Source organism: Eulemur rufifrons, chromosome 14 (genome assembly GCF_041146395.1).
Source record: "Eulemur rufifrons isolate Redbay chromosome 14, OSU_ERuf_1, whole genome shotgun sequence".
NCBI classification, from domain to species: Eukaryota; Metazoa; Chordata; class Mammalia; order Primates; family Lemuridae; genus Eulemur; species Eulemur rufifrons.
The window spans coordinates 12684766-12697240 of NC_090996.1; positions in this window are offsets into that span (position 1 = coordinate 12684766).

Consider the following 12475-nt stretch of genomic DNA (forward strand, 5'->3'; position numbering starts at 1 on the left):
CAGGCAGATAGAGGGCACCCAGAAAGTGGTAGCTATTTTTGTGGTCAGAGCCCTTGAGTCCTTAGCCAGAATGCAAGTTTAGTGGATCCATTAATACTCATTATGATTAATAACGTTTATGGGTCACAGACAACCTGAAGAGGGAAACAACTTGATTGTGCTGCTGGAGGGCAGGATGCATTCAAATGATCCCAAATGTTGGTCTGAAATTATTTGTATTCCTTTTCTTATTCCTATGGAGACCAGGAAATGTGGGGTGCATTTAAACGTGTGAGCTTAGTTGCCATCTTGAGAAAATGCAAGTTTCCAATCTTTCAATGAAAGGCTCTTTCTAGGCACCTGACACATGACATCATACATCACAGATCAAGGTCAATGTGAGCGGCTGACACAGAAATAGTTCATAATCTTAAGTGAAAAAAGTAAGGGGAAGAAAAGTATACATACAATGCCACTATTAATCTAAGAAATGGGGTATGCAAACACATATGTATACACACATATACACAAATACACATATATACATATGTTATATATATTACACACATGTAAATATACATGTATGTTTATGTGTATATATATTTATGTTTATATATTTATATTTTGTTTAGTCTTTAAATGAAAGGATAAGCCATAAATTTATTTTAAAGTGGTTATCTATATGGGGACGAAAGGAATGGGGTAAAGGATACGGAGATACAAAGTTATACTTCTCCAGGCTGGGTGCGGTGGCTCACCCCTGTTACCCTAGCACTTTGGGAGGATTGCTTGAGGCCAGGAGTTTGAGATCAGCCTGAGCAAGAGTGAGACACCGTCTCTATAAAAAAATAGAAAAATTAGCCAACTGTGGTGATGGGCCTGTAGACCCAGCTACTTGGAAAGCTGAGGCAGGAGGATTGCTCAAGCCCAGGAGTTGGAAGTTGCAATGAGCTATGATGATGTCACTGCACCCTAGCCCAGGAGAAGACAGAGCAAGACCCTGTATAAAAAAAAAAAAAAGTTATACTTCTGTGAATATGTCTTGTTTTTTAGAATTTGACTTTGGGACTTTGGAACCATATATTTTACACAACTATAAAGCAAAATTAAATTTAAGAAAACACCTAAGATATATAAAAACTGAAAGCAAAATGAAACAAACAAAACCTGTACATCCAGTTAGTGGCACAACCACACACAGAGAGGAACTATTCCAAGAAACATTAAAATTATAATTTACTGTACAAAAAAAGTCAAAAACTGCAATAAACTCCAAAACTGTTTTCAGTAATCATATCGTCAATGGTGGCATTGGTTTTGTTATTCTGAATCTGTTGTGTGTTTGTATTCTAATGAGAAATTATGTTGGTGTTATTGAGAACAAGGATTTTTGGCCTGGGAGAAAGGAGTTACTGATATAAACTTGATGAGGTTAAATAAAAATGCTATAATCCTGAATTCGAATTGTAGGTATGGTATGAACTCGTATGTATTTATCTGAAAAATATGTGTGTGTTTCCTATCTCTATTCACTGAAAAGCCTAGGAATAGTGACCAACCTAGAAGCAATGAACACCCCTAGTGCCCAGGTTGGAGTCTGTAAATACCATTTCCCACTAAAAGGCAGAGATCAGACCTGGAGCAAATAATGTACAAGATGAGCCTGAAACTTACTGTCACATCAGATAGCAAGGAAGTTCTCAAAGACTGTTAGGGATGTGTCAAAAAGACTCAGAAGGGCCAGGCATGGTGGCTCATGCTTGTAATTCTAGCACTCTGGGAGGCCGAGGCAGGAGGATTGCTTGAGACCAGCCTGAGCAAAATGAAGACCCTGTGTCTACTAAAAATAGAAAAATTAGCTGGGCATTGTGGCCTGAGCCTGTAGTCCCAGGTACTTGGGGGGCTGAGGCAGGAAAAGCACTTGAGCCCAGAAGTTTGAGGTTGCAGTGAGCTATGATGAAGCCACTATACTCTAGCCTAGACAGAGCAAGACCCTGTCTCCAAAAAAAAAGACAAAAAGACTCAGAAACCAACTTAAACAGATGCATACTGGCCAAAAAGGAAACAATTTGAGCATCAATAAGAATAATACTACAATAGAATGAAACATATCAAAGACATGCAAATCCCTGAGTTCATTATGATACTAATTATGCATCCTAGGGCTGCCATAGAAAATTACTATAAACTGAGTGGCTTAAAACAACAGAAATTTATTCTTTTATAGTTTGGGAGGCAATCAAGGTGTTGGCCAGGCTACAGTCCTCTGAGGGCACTAGGGAGAGTCCTTGCCTTTTGCAGCTTCTAGTGGTTGCTGACAATCTTTGGCATTCCTTGGTTTGTAGCTGCATCATCACTCCATTCTCTGCCTCCATCTCCATGTGGCCAACTTCCCTGTGTGTTTGTCTGTGTGTCCTCTCCTTTTATAAGGACACCAGCCACTGAATTTAGGGCTCTCCCTACTCCAGTATGACCTCATCTTAACTAGTTGCATCTGCAAAGACCTTATTTCCAAATAAGGTCACATTCTCAGATTCCGGGTGGACATGAATTTTAGGGGAATATTATTCAACTACAGTACTCAATATCACAAAACAACACAACAATCTCATGGGTAACCTTTGGAAAACACTTGGAGAGAAACTCATTTTCATAAACCAGTAAACAAAAGGAAAGAATTAAGCATGTATCCTACTTTACCTGTATGAACTGTACCTCAGGGTTAGCAGGTAGTTGGTAAAGATACATTTCTTTGTATATATGGGTCCAGCTAACAAATAAGACAGGAATTCAGAATTAGAATATCATCATTTTGCAGCCCTTAATGAATTAATGAATTTAAGGAATGATCATCAATGGCTGCTAACTTCACAAAAACATGATCACAAAAAAAGTCACAACTAGACATGTGACTCCTGATGAAATACTATTGGGGGAAAAAAAAGACTGAACCTGAATCCTTCAAGTCTCTGGATCTAATTACCAGAGGAACATATAAAATGATTACAGTGAGGAAGTCAGCAAAACCAAGACTGCGGTATTTAAAAAATGATACTTAAAAAAGGAAGAGAAAGGAGCAGAGAGGAACTTATGAATTTAAAGAGACTTGAGATTTAATTTAAAAAAGAGAGAAAGACTTGAGAGACTTATCTACCAAACCAATGTATAGACTTTGTTACCAAAAAAGGCAATTGTGAAAAAAAAAAGGGGGGGCAGGCTGGGCACAGTGGCTCATGCCTGCAATCCTAGCACTTTGGGGGACTGAGGTCAGGGGGCAGGAGGATCGCTTGAGACCAGCTTGAACAAGAGCGAGACACCATCTCTACAAAAAAAAAAAAGAAAAGAAAAGAAAAATTAGCACACGCCTGTAGTTCCAGCTATGCTACTCAGAGGCTGAGGCAGGAGGATCACTTGAGCCCAGGAGTTTGAGGCTACAGTGATCAACGATGAGGCCTCTGCACTCTAGCCCAAGTGACAGAGTGAGACCTTGTCTCAAAAAAAAGAAACAATATAACAGTGGACATGGAAGTTGGAATCTGCCAAGAGTGTGAAAAAGTTACCTGCCAAGTTAAAAAAAAAAAAATTAAAAGAAAGAATATAAAATATCTCAACAATTTTTTTTTTTTTTTTTGAGACAGGGTCTCTTGGCTCTGTTGCCCAGGCTAAAGTGCTGTGGTGTCAGCCTAGCTCACAACAACCTCGAAATCCTGGGCTCAAGCGATCCTCCTGCTTCAGCCTCCTGAGTAGCTGGGACTACAGGTGGGCACCAGGATGCATGGCTAATTTTTCTAGTTTTAGTAGAGAGGGGGTCTCACTCTTGCTCAGGCTGGTCTTGAACTCCTGAGCTCAAGTGATCCTCCCACCTTGGCCTCCCAGAGTGCTAGGATTACAGGCATCTCTCCCATCCCAATTCTGGGCAGGACTCTCACCTACAGGCATGCTCACCTCCAGGGACAAAAGCAGTAAAGATTGGGCCCAAGTAAACAGCCTGCCCTTGGGCGAGAAGGCGCAAACCCTTTGGCTGCCTCTGCCTTGGTTACTCTCTGCCAGCCCAGGCCCAGCTCTGCCAGCCCAGCTGGACCTATGGAGTTGTCCTTCACCACCACCCCTGGCTAATTTTTTATATTTTTTGTAGAGTCAGGGTTTCACTATTGCCAGGTTGCCTATGACTTTAATAAAAAAAAAAAAAAAATCAAAGCCAGGCATGGTGGCTCAGCCTGTAATCCCAGCACTTTGGGAGGCAGACGTGGGAGCATCACTTGAGGCCAGGAGTTGGAGAACCACCTGGGCAACATTTCAAGACCCTGTCTCTACAAAAAATAAAAAGAGATTAGCTGGATATGGTGGCACGTGATTGTAGTCCCAGCTAGCTACTAGGGAGGCTGAGGTGGGAGGATTGCTTGATCCTGGGAGTTTGAGGCTGCAGTGAGCTATGATTGCACCACTGCACTCCAGCCTGGGCAACAGAGTGAGACCCTATCCCTAAAAAAAGAAAATACAATAAAATAAGCAGTAAGTTATTAGTACTAGCTTGTTCCTCCTCATCTTTACAGCCCTTAGTGCACTTGTGGACTTGTACAATTGAGAGCACAAGGTTCATTCTTCTCATTGTGCAGATGGGCAAAAAGTAGTGACCTAGCAAAGTCACAGAGTCCATTGGTGGCTAAGCTGGGGCTGAGCTGGCGGCAGCAGGGTGCATTTCCTGTGCTTCTACCTCCGTGCTCTTTCCCCTGTGCCACCTTTCAGGATAAAATGGCAACAAAGTTTACATGATTAAGAAAAGACAGTCATTTTTTTGGGCCACCAGGCACTCATATTTGAAGGAATCTGGAGCCTACCCTGGGCTTTTGGTTCTTTTCATTAAGATGCCAAAGTATATTCACACACTCAGATCTTTTTAAATTCCTTTTTGAGATCTATTACAGTGAGTTTAATTTTTATTCATATTTGTGGTAGTTAATACATGCACAGAGTATAAAATTTGAAAGGAACAAAAGGGTAAATAGTGAAAAGTGTCCCTCACACTCCTCTCCCTTGGGTACCCAGTCTCCCTCCCAAGAGCCATCACTCTTGACAACTTCTTGTGTCTCATTCCAGAGATATTCTATGCATCCATAAGCATGTATATATACAACAGAGAATTTTCCTTCTTTGGGCAGATTTGTGATTTTTTTTTCCAGCTTTGCAGTCTCCAAGAATCAGAAGACTCTTGCCAAGTTGTTAATTAAAAATTAAAAGACCGGCATAGTGATTAGTCTCACACACACACACACACACACACACACACAAAATGTTTGACATCATTAGCCACTAGGGAAATGCAAACTAAAGACACAATGAGTTAGCACTAGAAACCCACAGGAATGACTAAAATTAAAAATACTGATTAAAAAAATGGCTTTTAACAGCAAGTAGTGGCAGGGTACATTGTTGGGAGTGTGAAATGGGACAATCACTTACTTTGGAAAAAAGTCTCACAGTCTTATAAAACAAAACACATCTATTCTATGACATGACAATTCCACTCTTACAAACTTACTCACTACAAATGAAAACATGTGTCTAAAAAAAGGTTTGTACAAGATTTGTTCTTATCAGCTTTACTTATAATAACCCAAGTCGGAAATACCCTAGGTGTGTCCATCAACAGGAAATGGATAAGCAATAATATATCCTACAATGGATTGCTATCCAGCAATAAAAGGAATGAACTTCTGATACACACAACATGAATAAACCTCAAAAGCATTATGCCGAGACAAGCCAGACACACAAGTATGTACTGTAAGATTCTATTTATATGACGTTCTAAAAAAGGCAAAACTAATCTATGAAAAAGATCACAACAGCACTTCAGCACTTGCCTCTGGGAGTGGGGCAGAGATTGACTGGGAAGAGATATCCCGAGGGATGGTAATGTTTTATGTCTTGATGGGGTTTTGCGTTACACAGGTGCAGGCACTTGTCAAAACTCAGTGAATTAGCCGGGCGTGGTGGCACACACCTGTAGTCCCAGCTACTTGGGAGGCTGAGGGGGGAGGATCACTTGAGCCCAGGAGTTTGAGACCACCCTGGGCAACATAGTGAGATCCTGTCTCTAAAAAATAAATAGATAGGCCGGGCGTGGTGGCTCATGCCTGTAATCCTAGCACTCTGGGAGGCCGAGGTGGGCGGATCATTTGAGCTCAGGAGTTCGAGACCAGCCTGAGGAAGAGCGAGACCCCATCTCTACTAAAAATAGAAAGAAATTATATGGACAGCTAAAAATATATATAGAAAAAATTAGCCGGGCATGGTGGTGCATGCCTGTAGTCCCAGCTACTTGGGAGGCTGAGGCAGGAGGATCCCTTGAGCTCAGGAGTTTGAGGTTGCTGTGAGCTAGGCTGACGCCACGGCACTCACTCTAGCCTGTGAGACTCTGTCTCAAAAATAAATAAATAAATAAATAAATAAAATTTAAACAATAAAAACCTCAGTGAATGATATACTTAAGATTTGTACATTTCATTGTAATTTTTACCTAAAAAAGAGAAGGAACTATAAACAAACGTTGAGCTCTAATGATATGAATGCTAAAGTGTTTAAGAATAAAATGTACTGATTTGTGTAACTTCTTTTCTTTTTCTTTCTCTCTCTCTTTTTTTTTTTTTGTAAACCCTTCTTCCTGCACACTGAAATGACTTCTTTTCAAATGCATCAAAAACTGAGATGAATTGTTGAATGGATAGATCTGCCATAAAGCGAGTATAGTAAAATGTTCGTTGTAGAATTTAGGTGGATATATGTAGAATTTAGGTTCTCTGTATATTTCTTTCAACTTTTCTGTGTGTTCAAAAATTGTCATAATAAAATGTTTGCAGAAAAAAGACAAAAGAGAAGTATAGGCATCAAGAATATACTTCTCTGGCTGGTCTTAGTGGCTCATACCTGTAATCCTAGCACTTTGGGAAGCCAAGGTAGGAGAATTGCTTGAGCCTAGGAGTTCAAGCCCAGCCCGAGCAACATAGCAAGACCCTGTCTCTACAAAAAATTAGAAAAATTAGCCAGACGTGGTGGTGCACACCTGTAGTCCTAGCTTACTCAGAAGGCTGAGACAGGTGGAGAAGGCTGAGAAGGCTTACTCAAATGTGAGCCCAGGAGTTTGAGGTTGCAGTGAGCTATATTGATACCATTGCATTATAGCCCAGGCAACAGGTGAGACTCTGTCTCAAAAAACCCCATATAAATAAAAACAAACAAACAAAAAACCCAACCAACAAACAAAAGAATATACTTCTCAGGTCAGGTGTGGTTGCTCGCGTATGTAATTCCAGAACTTGGGGAGGCTGAGGCGGGAGGATCGCTTGAACCCAGGAGTTGGAGGCTGTGGTGAGCTGTCATTGTGCCACTGCACTCCAGCCTGGGTGACAGAGCAAGAATGTACTTCTCATTGTTGTCACATCCATGGCTGTCATCACAGTGGAGATAGTTAACAAAAGTGCTGGTTCATCTTTCACTATCCCTGGCTGTTCATGCCAGGGGAAGTGGCCACAGTTATAGACCCTGTGTGGGCTCGTGGCCACAGAGTGTCTCTGCTCCAACATAGGATAGAACAGTCACTGTGACCCGGGAGGCCCCTTCTCTCTTCTGCTGTGTTGGATCTCCAGTTTCTGCCTCTCTTGGCCTCTTTTGGTTTATTTCCTCCTACTGGAGCAACATATGTTCCAGTAGCTTCCTGGGATATGGTGTGTGGGAGGTGAAACTTTTTTCAGAACTTGTCAGAAAATGTTCTTATTTTACCCGCCTACTTGATCAATAGTTTGGCTATGAGTAGAATTTTCATTTGAAAATCATTTTCCTTCAGAATTTTGAGGGCATTTCCCCACCAGTCTAACTGTTTGAAAACCTGAGAAGCCATTCTACTTCCTGTTTCCTTGACTTATGTTTTCTCTTTGGAAGCTTCTAGGATCTTATCTGTTCCCATTGTTCTGAAGTTTCACAGTGATGTACTCCAGGGCAGTCTATCTTCATTTGTTGGGCTGGCACTTTCCAACTGTAAACTCTGGTCCTTCAAGTCTAGGGAATTTCCTTTGAATATTTTCGTGGATGTTTTTCTCCCTTGCTTTTTCTCTGTTCTTAATTTTCTGTTATAGAATATTACTAGGATAGTTGGAGCTCCTGGTTCTCTGTTGTTCTCACTGTTTGCTATTTTCTATTTATCCATGTCTTTTGGGTCTTCTGAGAGATCTCCTCAGCTTGATGTTCCAAATTTTCTATTGTGTTTTTATTTTTGCTAGGTTGATTTTAATTTCCAAGAATTAAAAAAAAACTTCTGAATGCTCCTTTTTAAAAAAAAATAGAACCTCTTTCTTATTCATGGATGAATTATAGTCTCTTAACCGAAAATATTGATAACCTTTTTTTAAAAAACAGTCCCTTTTTGCCTGCTGTGTTTTCGTTTTCCCCCAAATTTGTTTATTTTGATTATTTTGATTTCTAGCTTCCATTCTGGAGATTTTCCTTATATGTCTTTTAATCACTTGGTTGTCTGTTGCTCATCAAGGATGAGAAACTAAAAGTTAATGGGTGGGAGGATTCCTAGAGACCCCTGCCCATGTTGATATCTGTTTGGTTTTTCCTCCTGGGCTGAGGAGATTCCCCAAGGAAGAGCACTCCACCATCTACCCTCCTACCAGAGGGAAACAGCATGTTGGGGAGGTTCAAGATTCAGCCTACTAAACCCCTTTGTTTTTGTTTTGTTTTCCAGGCTCCGATGCCTGGTCCCATGGTCCAAATACCCTCTGGTTCACTCTTTCTAGAGAGGAATCTCCAATCTTTTGCAGGGGAAAGGGTGAAGAACAGGAATTGATAGTAGGAAAATGTGTGCTCTCTTTGATTCTAACTGATGCTATTCGCTTCTGTGACTATGCTTGCTTTTAGTTGTTTAATAAATATAGTTAATCAGAATGAAAAACAGAGATAAGAACAAAGGTAACTCTATGATAGGCTAGGCTTCCTGGATGTGAGAAGCCTAGTTCTGCTTCTGTATATATGGCTTGCTGGCTTGGTGCTTAGCGTAAGTGGAGCCATGGCAGGCTTCACTAAAGTAAAGGAAAACAAAGCCCCGGGGAGGTAACTGCAAGTTGCTTTCTGATAAAGGGCTGGAGAATCCAGGTGCCCTCCAACCAACTAAGTAAATAAGAAGAGCAAGACACGATCAGCGCATGAATGGCTTGTGCAGGGCGTGTGTTCCCAGTATCGCTTGTAACCAAAAACTGGAAGGTATGCAACAACAGCCCCCCCTTCCCCGTCGGAGACCCTCCTCTTCCCCTGGATGATGTTAACTACAACTGGCGCCAGTGCAAAAAGCCCGAAACTTAGAGTCAACAAACCTGAAGCCAATGCGATCAGCCACTTCTAAACAAAAGGAACAAATAAACTGAAGGGGAATAAAGTACAGACTAGTGTGTCGTGTACAGACTAGTATGTCATGTGCAGACTAACGTGTTGTGTGCAGAATAACGTGTCGTGTGAAAACTAGCATACAGAAAAGTATAAAAGCCTAATCTTTACCCCAGGGCGGGGTCCTAGTTCCTGGAGAGGCCACTGCGGTTGGTGCTCTGGAATTTAGACCCTGGCCCGGGGCTAGTTAATAAACTCCTTTGCCTTTTTGCAGCCTCAGTGACTCTGCCTCTCTGTTCCTGGGGCCAAGGGGAACCGGATCTAACAAGGGAGGGCGGCCACCTTGCCTAGTGCATGACAGATAGAGGTATAGGTTTCCTGGTTTGCTTCTCAGCTTTTATCCCATCTTCCTTATCCTGCTCTCCCTTTACTCCCAGTTCCAGAGGGCCCTCGTGCTGCCAATTCCCAGCTTTCCGATAGATTCTTTGGTGTAGATGTGGTGTCGATCTGCTTTTCCCACTGCCAGACCAGGTGGCTACATCAGTTATAACCACTCCATCCGTGCACTCCTTCTTACCTATGCTCTCTGTTCTAGAATTATGTCTGGTATTTTTTAATCCCTTCTGTAGTGGTATTTCTAGTCCTAGGGGGATTTTGGGTAGAAATGAAATTAGACATTTGCATCCAATCCATCACCTTAACCTGGAAATGAATACTATACATTCATTTGCCTATAATGTGTTACCCCAGTAGAATGTAGGTTCCTTGATAGTAGGGATCTATTTTGTTCATTTCACACTTCCAACACGTAGACAGTGACTGAAGCAGGATAAATGAATGACCTCGAATGAAGGACCTAAGCAGAGTATATGATTGCATACATAATAGGCACTTGATAGCTAAGTATATAGCACATTCAGAAACACACAGGGTCTAATAGAGTAGTTGCGTTTATGAATTTTAACTTTTTGGACTTTTTGTTGCCATGGGGAACATTCCAAGTAGATAATGAAAGCTAAACTTGCAGAAGTGTTATCAGCCTTTAAATTAGGCTGATTTTCATATGTGGGTTGTATGTTAATTTTGTAATTTTATAATCACAGTTGAACTTGTATAGTGGATTTTTACTTTACCAATCTAGAGAAATAATGATCTGAATATGGCTGTGTCACATATTGGTTCAAAATGTCATAGGAAATGTCATTGGTTCCTCATGTCATAGAAAAAAGAAAACTCATGTCATATGAGAGTAAACGAGGCAGTCTGTTATCCAGCCTGCAACATCAATAACCACCAAAAGTCCTACTAAGACCATCTTTCAACTCTCATCTCTTTGATGAAAGTCATTTTATTAGCATAAATAGTTTTTCGCCTGCTAATAAGAAACATATTTGTAACCCACTTATAACACTAAGCACAGTGGACCGGGTATCATGGCAACTATGTCCCTGTCTTGTTCATATACTACCAATCCATTATACAACAACAGGACTCAAATATTTCTTCAATTGAATTAAATTACTGACCTGAGACCCCACCCTTTTATTTCCTTCTGGTCTAAAAACGTCAAGGTAATTATAGTTAATAGTTTAGGTTTGTCATAAATTCACTGGAAAGTTTTATCAGCAGTGACAGCAAAGGGGATGTTGTTGCCCCACATCCATGAAATTTCAACTACTCTTCAAGGTAGATTTTTATGAACAGAGCAAAAAGAAGATGTCTTTTGCCCTGGGAACATGTTTATTTTGAAATAATTGCAGACAAAAATGCTTCTAAAAATGTGTAGAAAAGGTCTGAATTCAGAAAAGTGTTAAAATACTGGGCAACAGGCTGGGCGCAGTAGCTCATGCCTGTAATCCTAGCACTCTGGGAGGCTGAGGCGGGCGGATTGTTTGAGCTCAGGAGTTCGAGACCAGCCTGAGCAAGAGTTAGACCCCATCTCTACTAAAAATAGAAACAAATTATATGGACAGCTAAAAATATATATAGAAAAATTAGCCGGGCATGGTGGCGCATGCCTGTAGTCCCAGCTACTCGGGAGGCTGAAGCAGGATTGCTTGAGCCCAGGAGTTTGAGGTTGCTGTAAGCTAGGCTGACGCCACGGCACTCTAGCCTGGGCAACACAGTGGGGCTCTGTCTCAAAATAAATAAATAAATAAATAAAATAAAAATAAAAATACTGGGCAACAGATGAGTTATAAGAAGACAAAGCTTACCTTATGAAAATATTAGAAATAACTACCCTAGAAGGTCCACTCTCAAACAGGGTTGATGGGACACCACCTACAGGAGGGCAATGCAACAACGTGTACCAAAGCTTTAAAATCCAGTGGGTGTGGTGGCTCACCCCTGTAATCTTAGCACTTTGGGAGGCCAAAGTGGGAGAATCGCTTGAGCCCAGGAGTTGGAGATCAGCCTGGGCAATGCAGCAAAACCCCATCTTTTAAAAAAAATTAGCTGGTTGTGGTGATGCCCGCCTGTAGTCTCAGCTACTTGGGAGGTTGAGGTGGGAGGATCACTTGAGCTCAGGAGTTTGAGGATGCTGTGAGCTATGATTGCACCCGGCACTCTAGCCACTCTAGCCTGGGGAACAGAACAAGACTCTTGTCTCTAAAAAAAAAATAATAAATAAAAATAAAAAAGCTTTAAAAACATTCACCTCTCTGGACCCAGTAAGTCCATTTTGGGGAATGTAGTCTAAAGAATAAAGCTATGAATAAAGAGTCTTGCACAAACATGTTCATTCCAGCATTGCTTATCATAAAGATTTTTTTTTTTTTAATAGAGTGGGGTCTCACTCTACCATCCAGGCTGGAGTGCAGGGGCATGATCACAGCTTACTGCAGCCTCTAACTCCTGGGCTCAAGCAATCTCATCTTCCTGCCTCAAGTCTCCCAAGTAGCTAGGACTACAGGGTCACACCACCACACCTGGCTAATTTTTTTTTTTTTTAATTATTTTTAGTAGAGACAAAGTCTCACTATGTTGCCCAGGCTGGTCTCAACTCCTGGCCTCAAGTCATCCTCCTGCCTCAGCCACCAAGAGTGCTGGGATTACAGGTATGATCCATGTGCCAAGCCTTTATCATGAACATTAGATACAACCCAATTGTCCA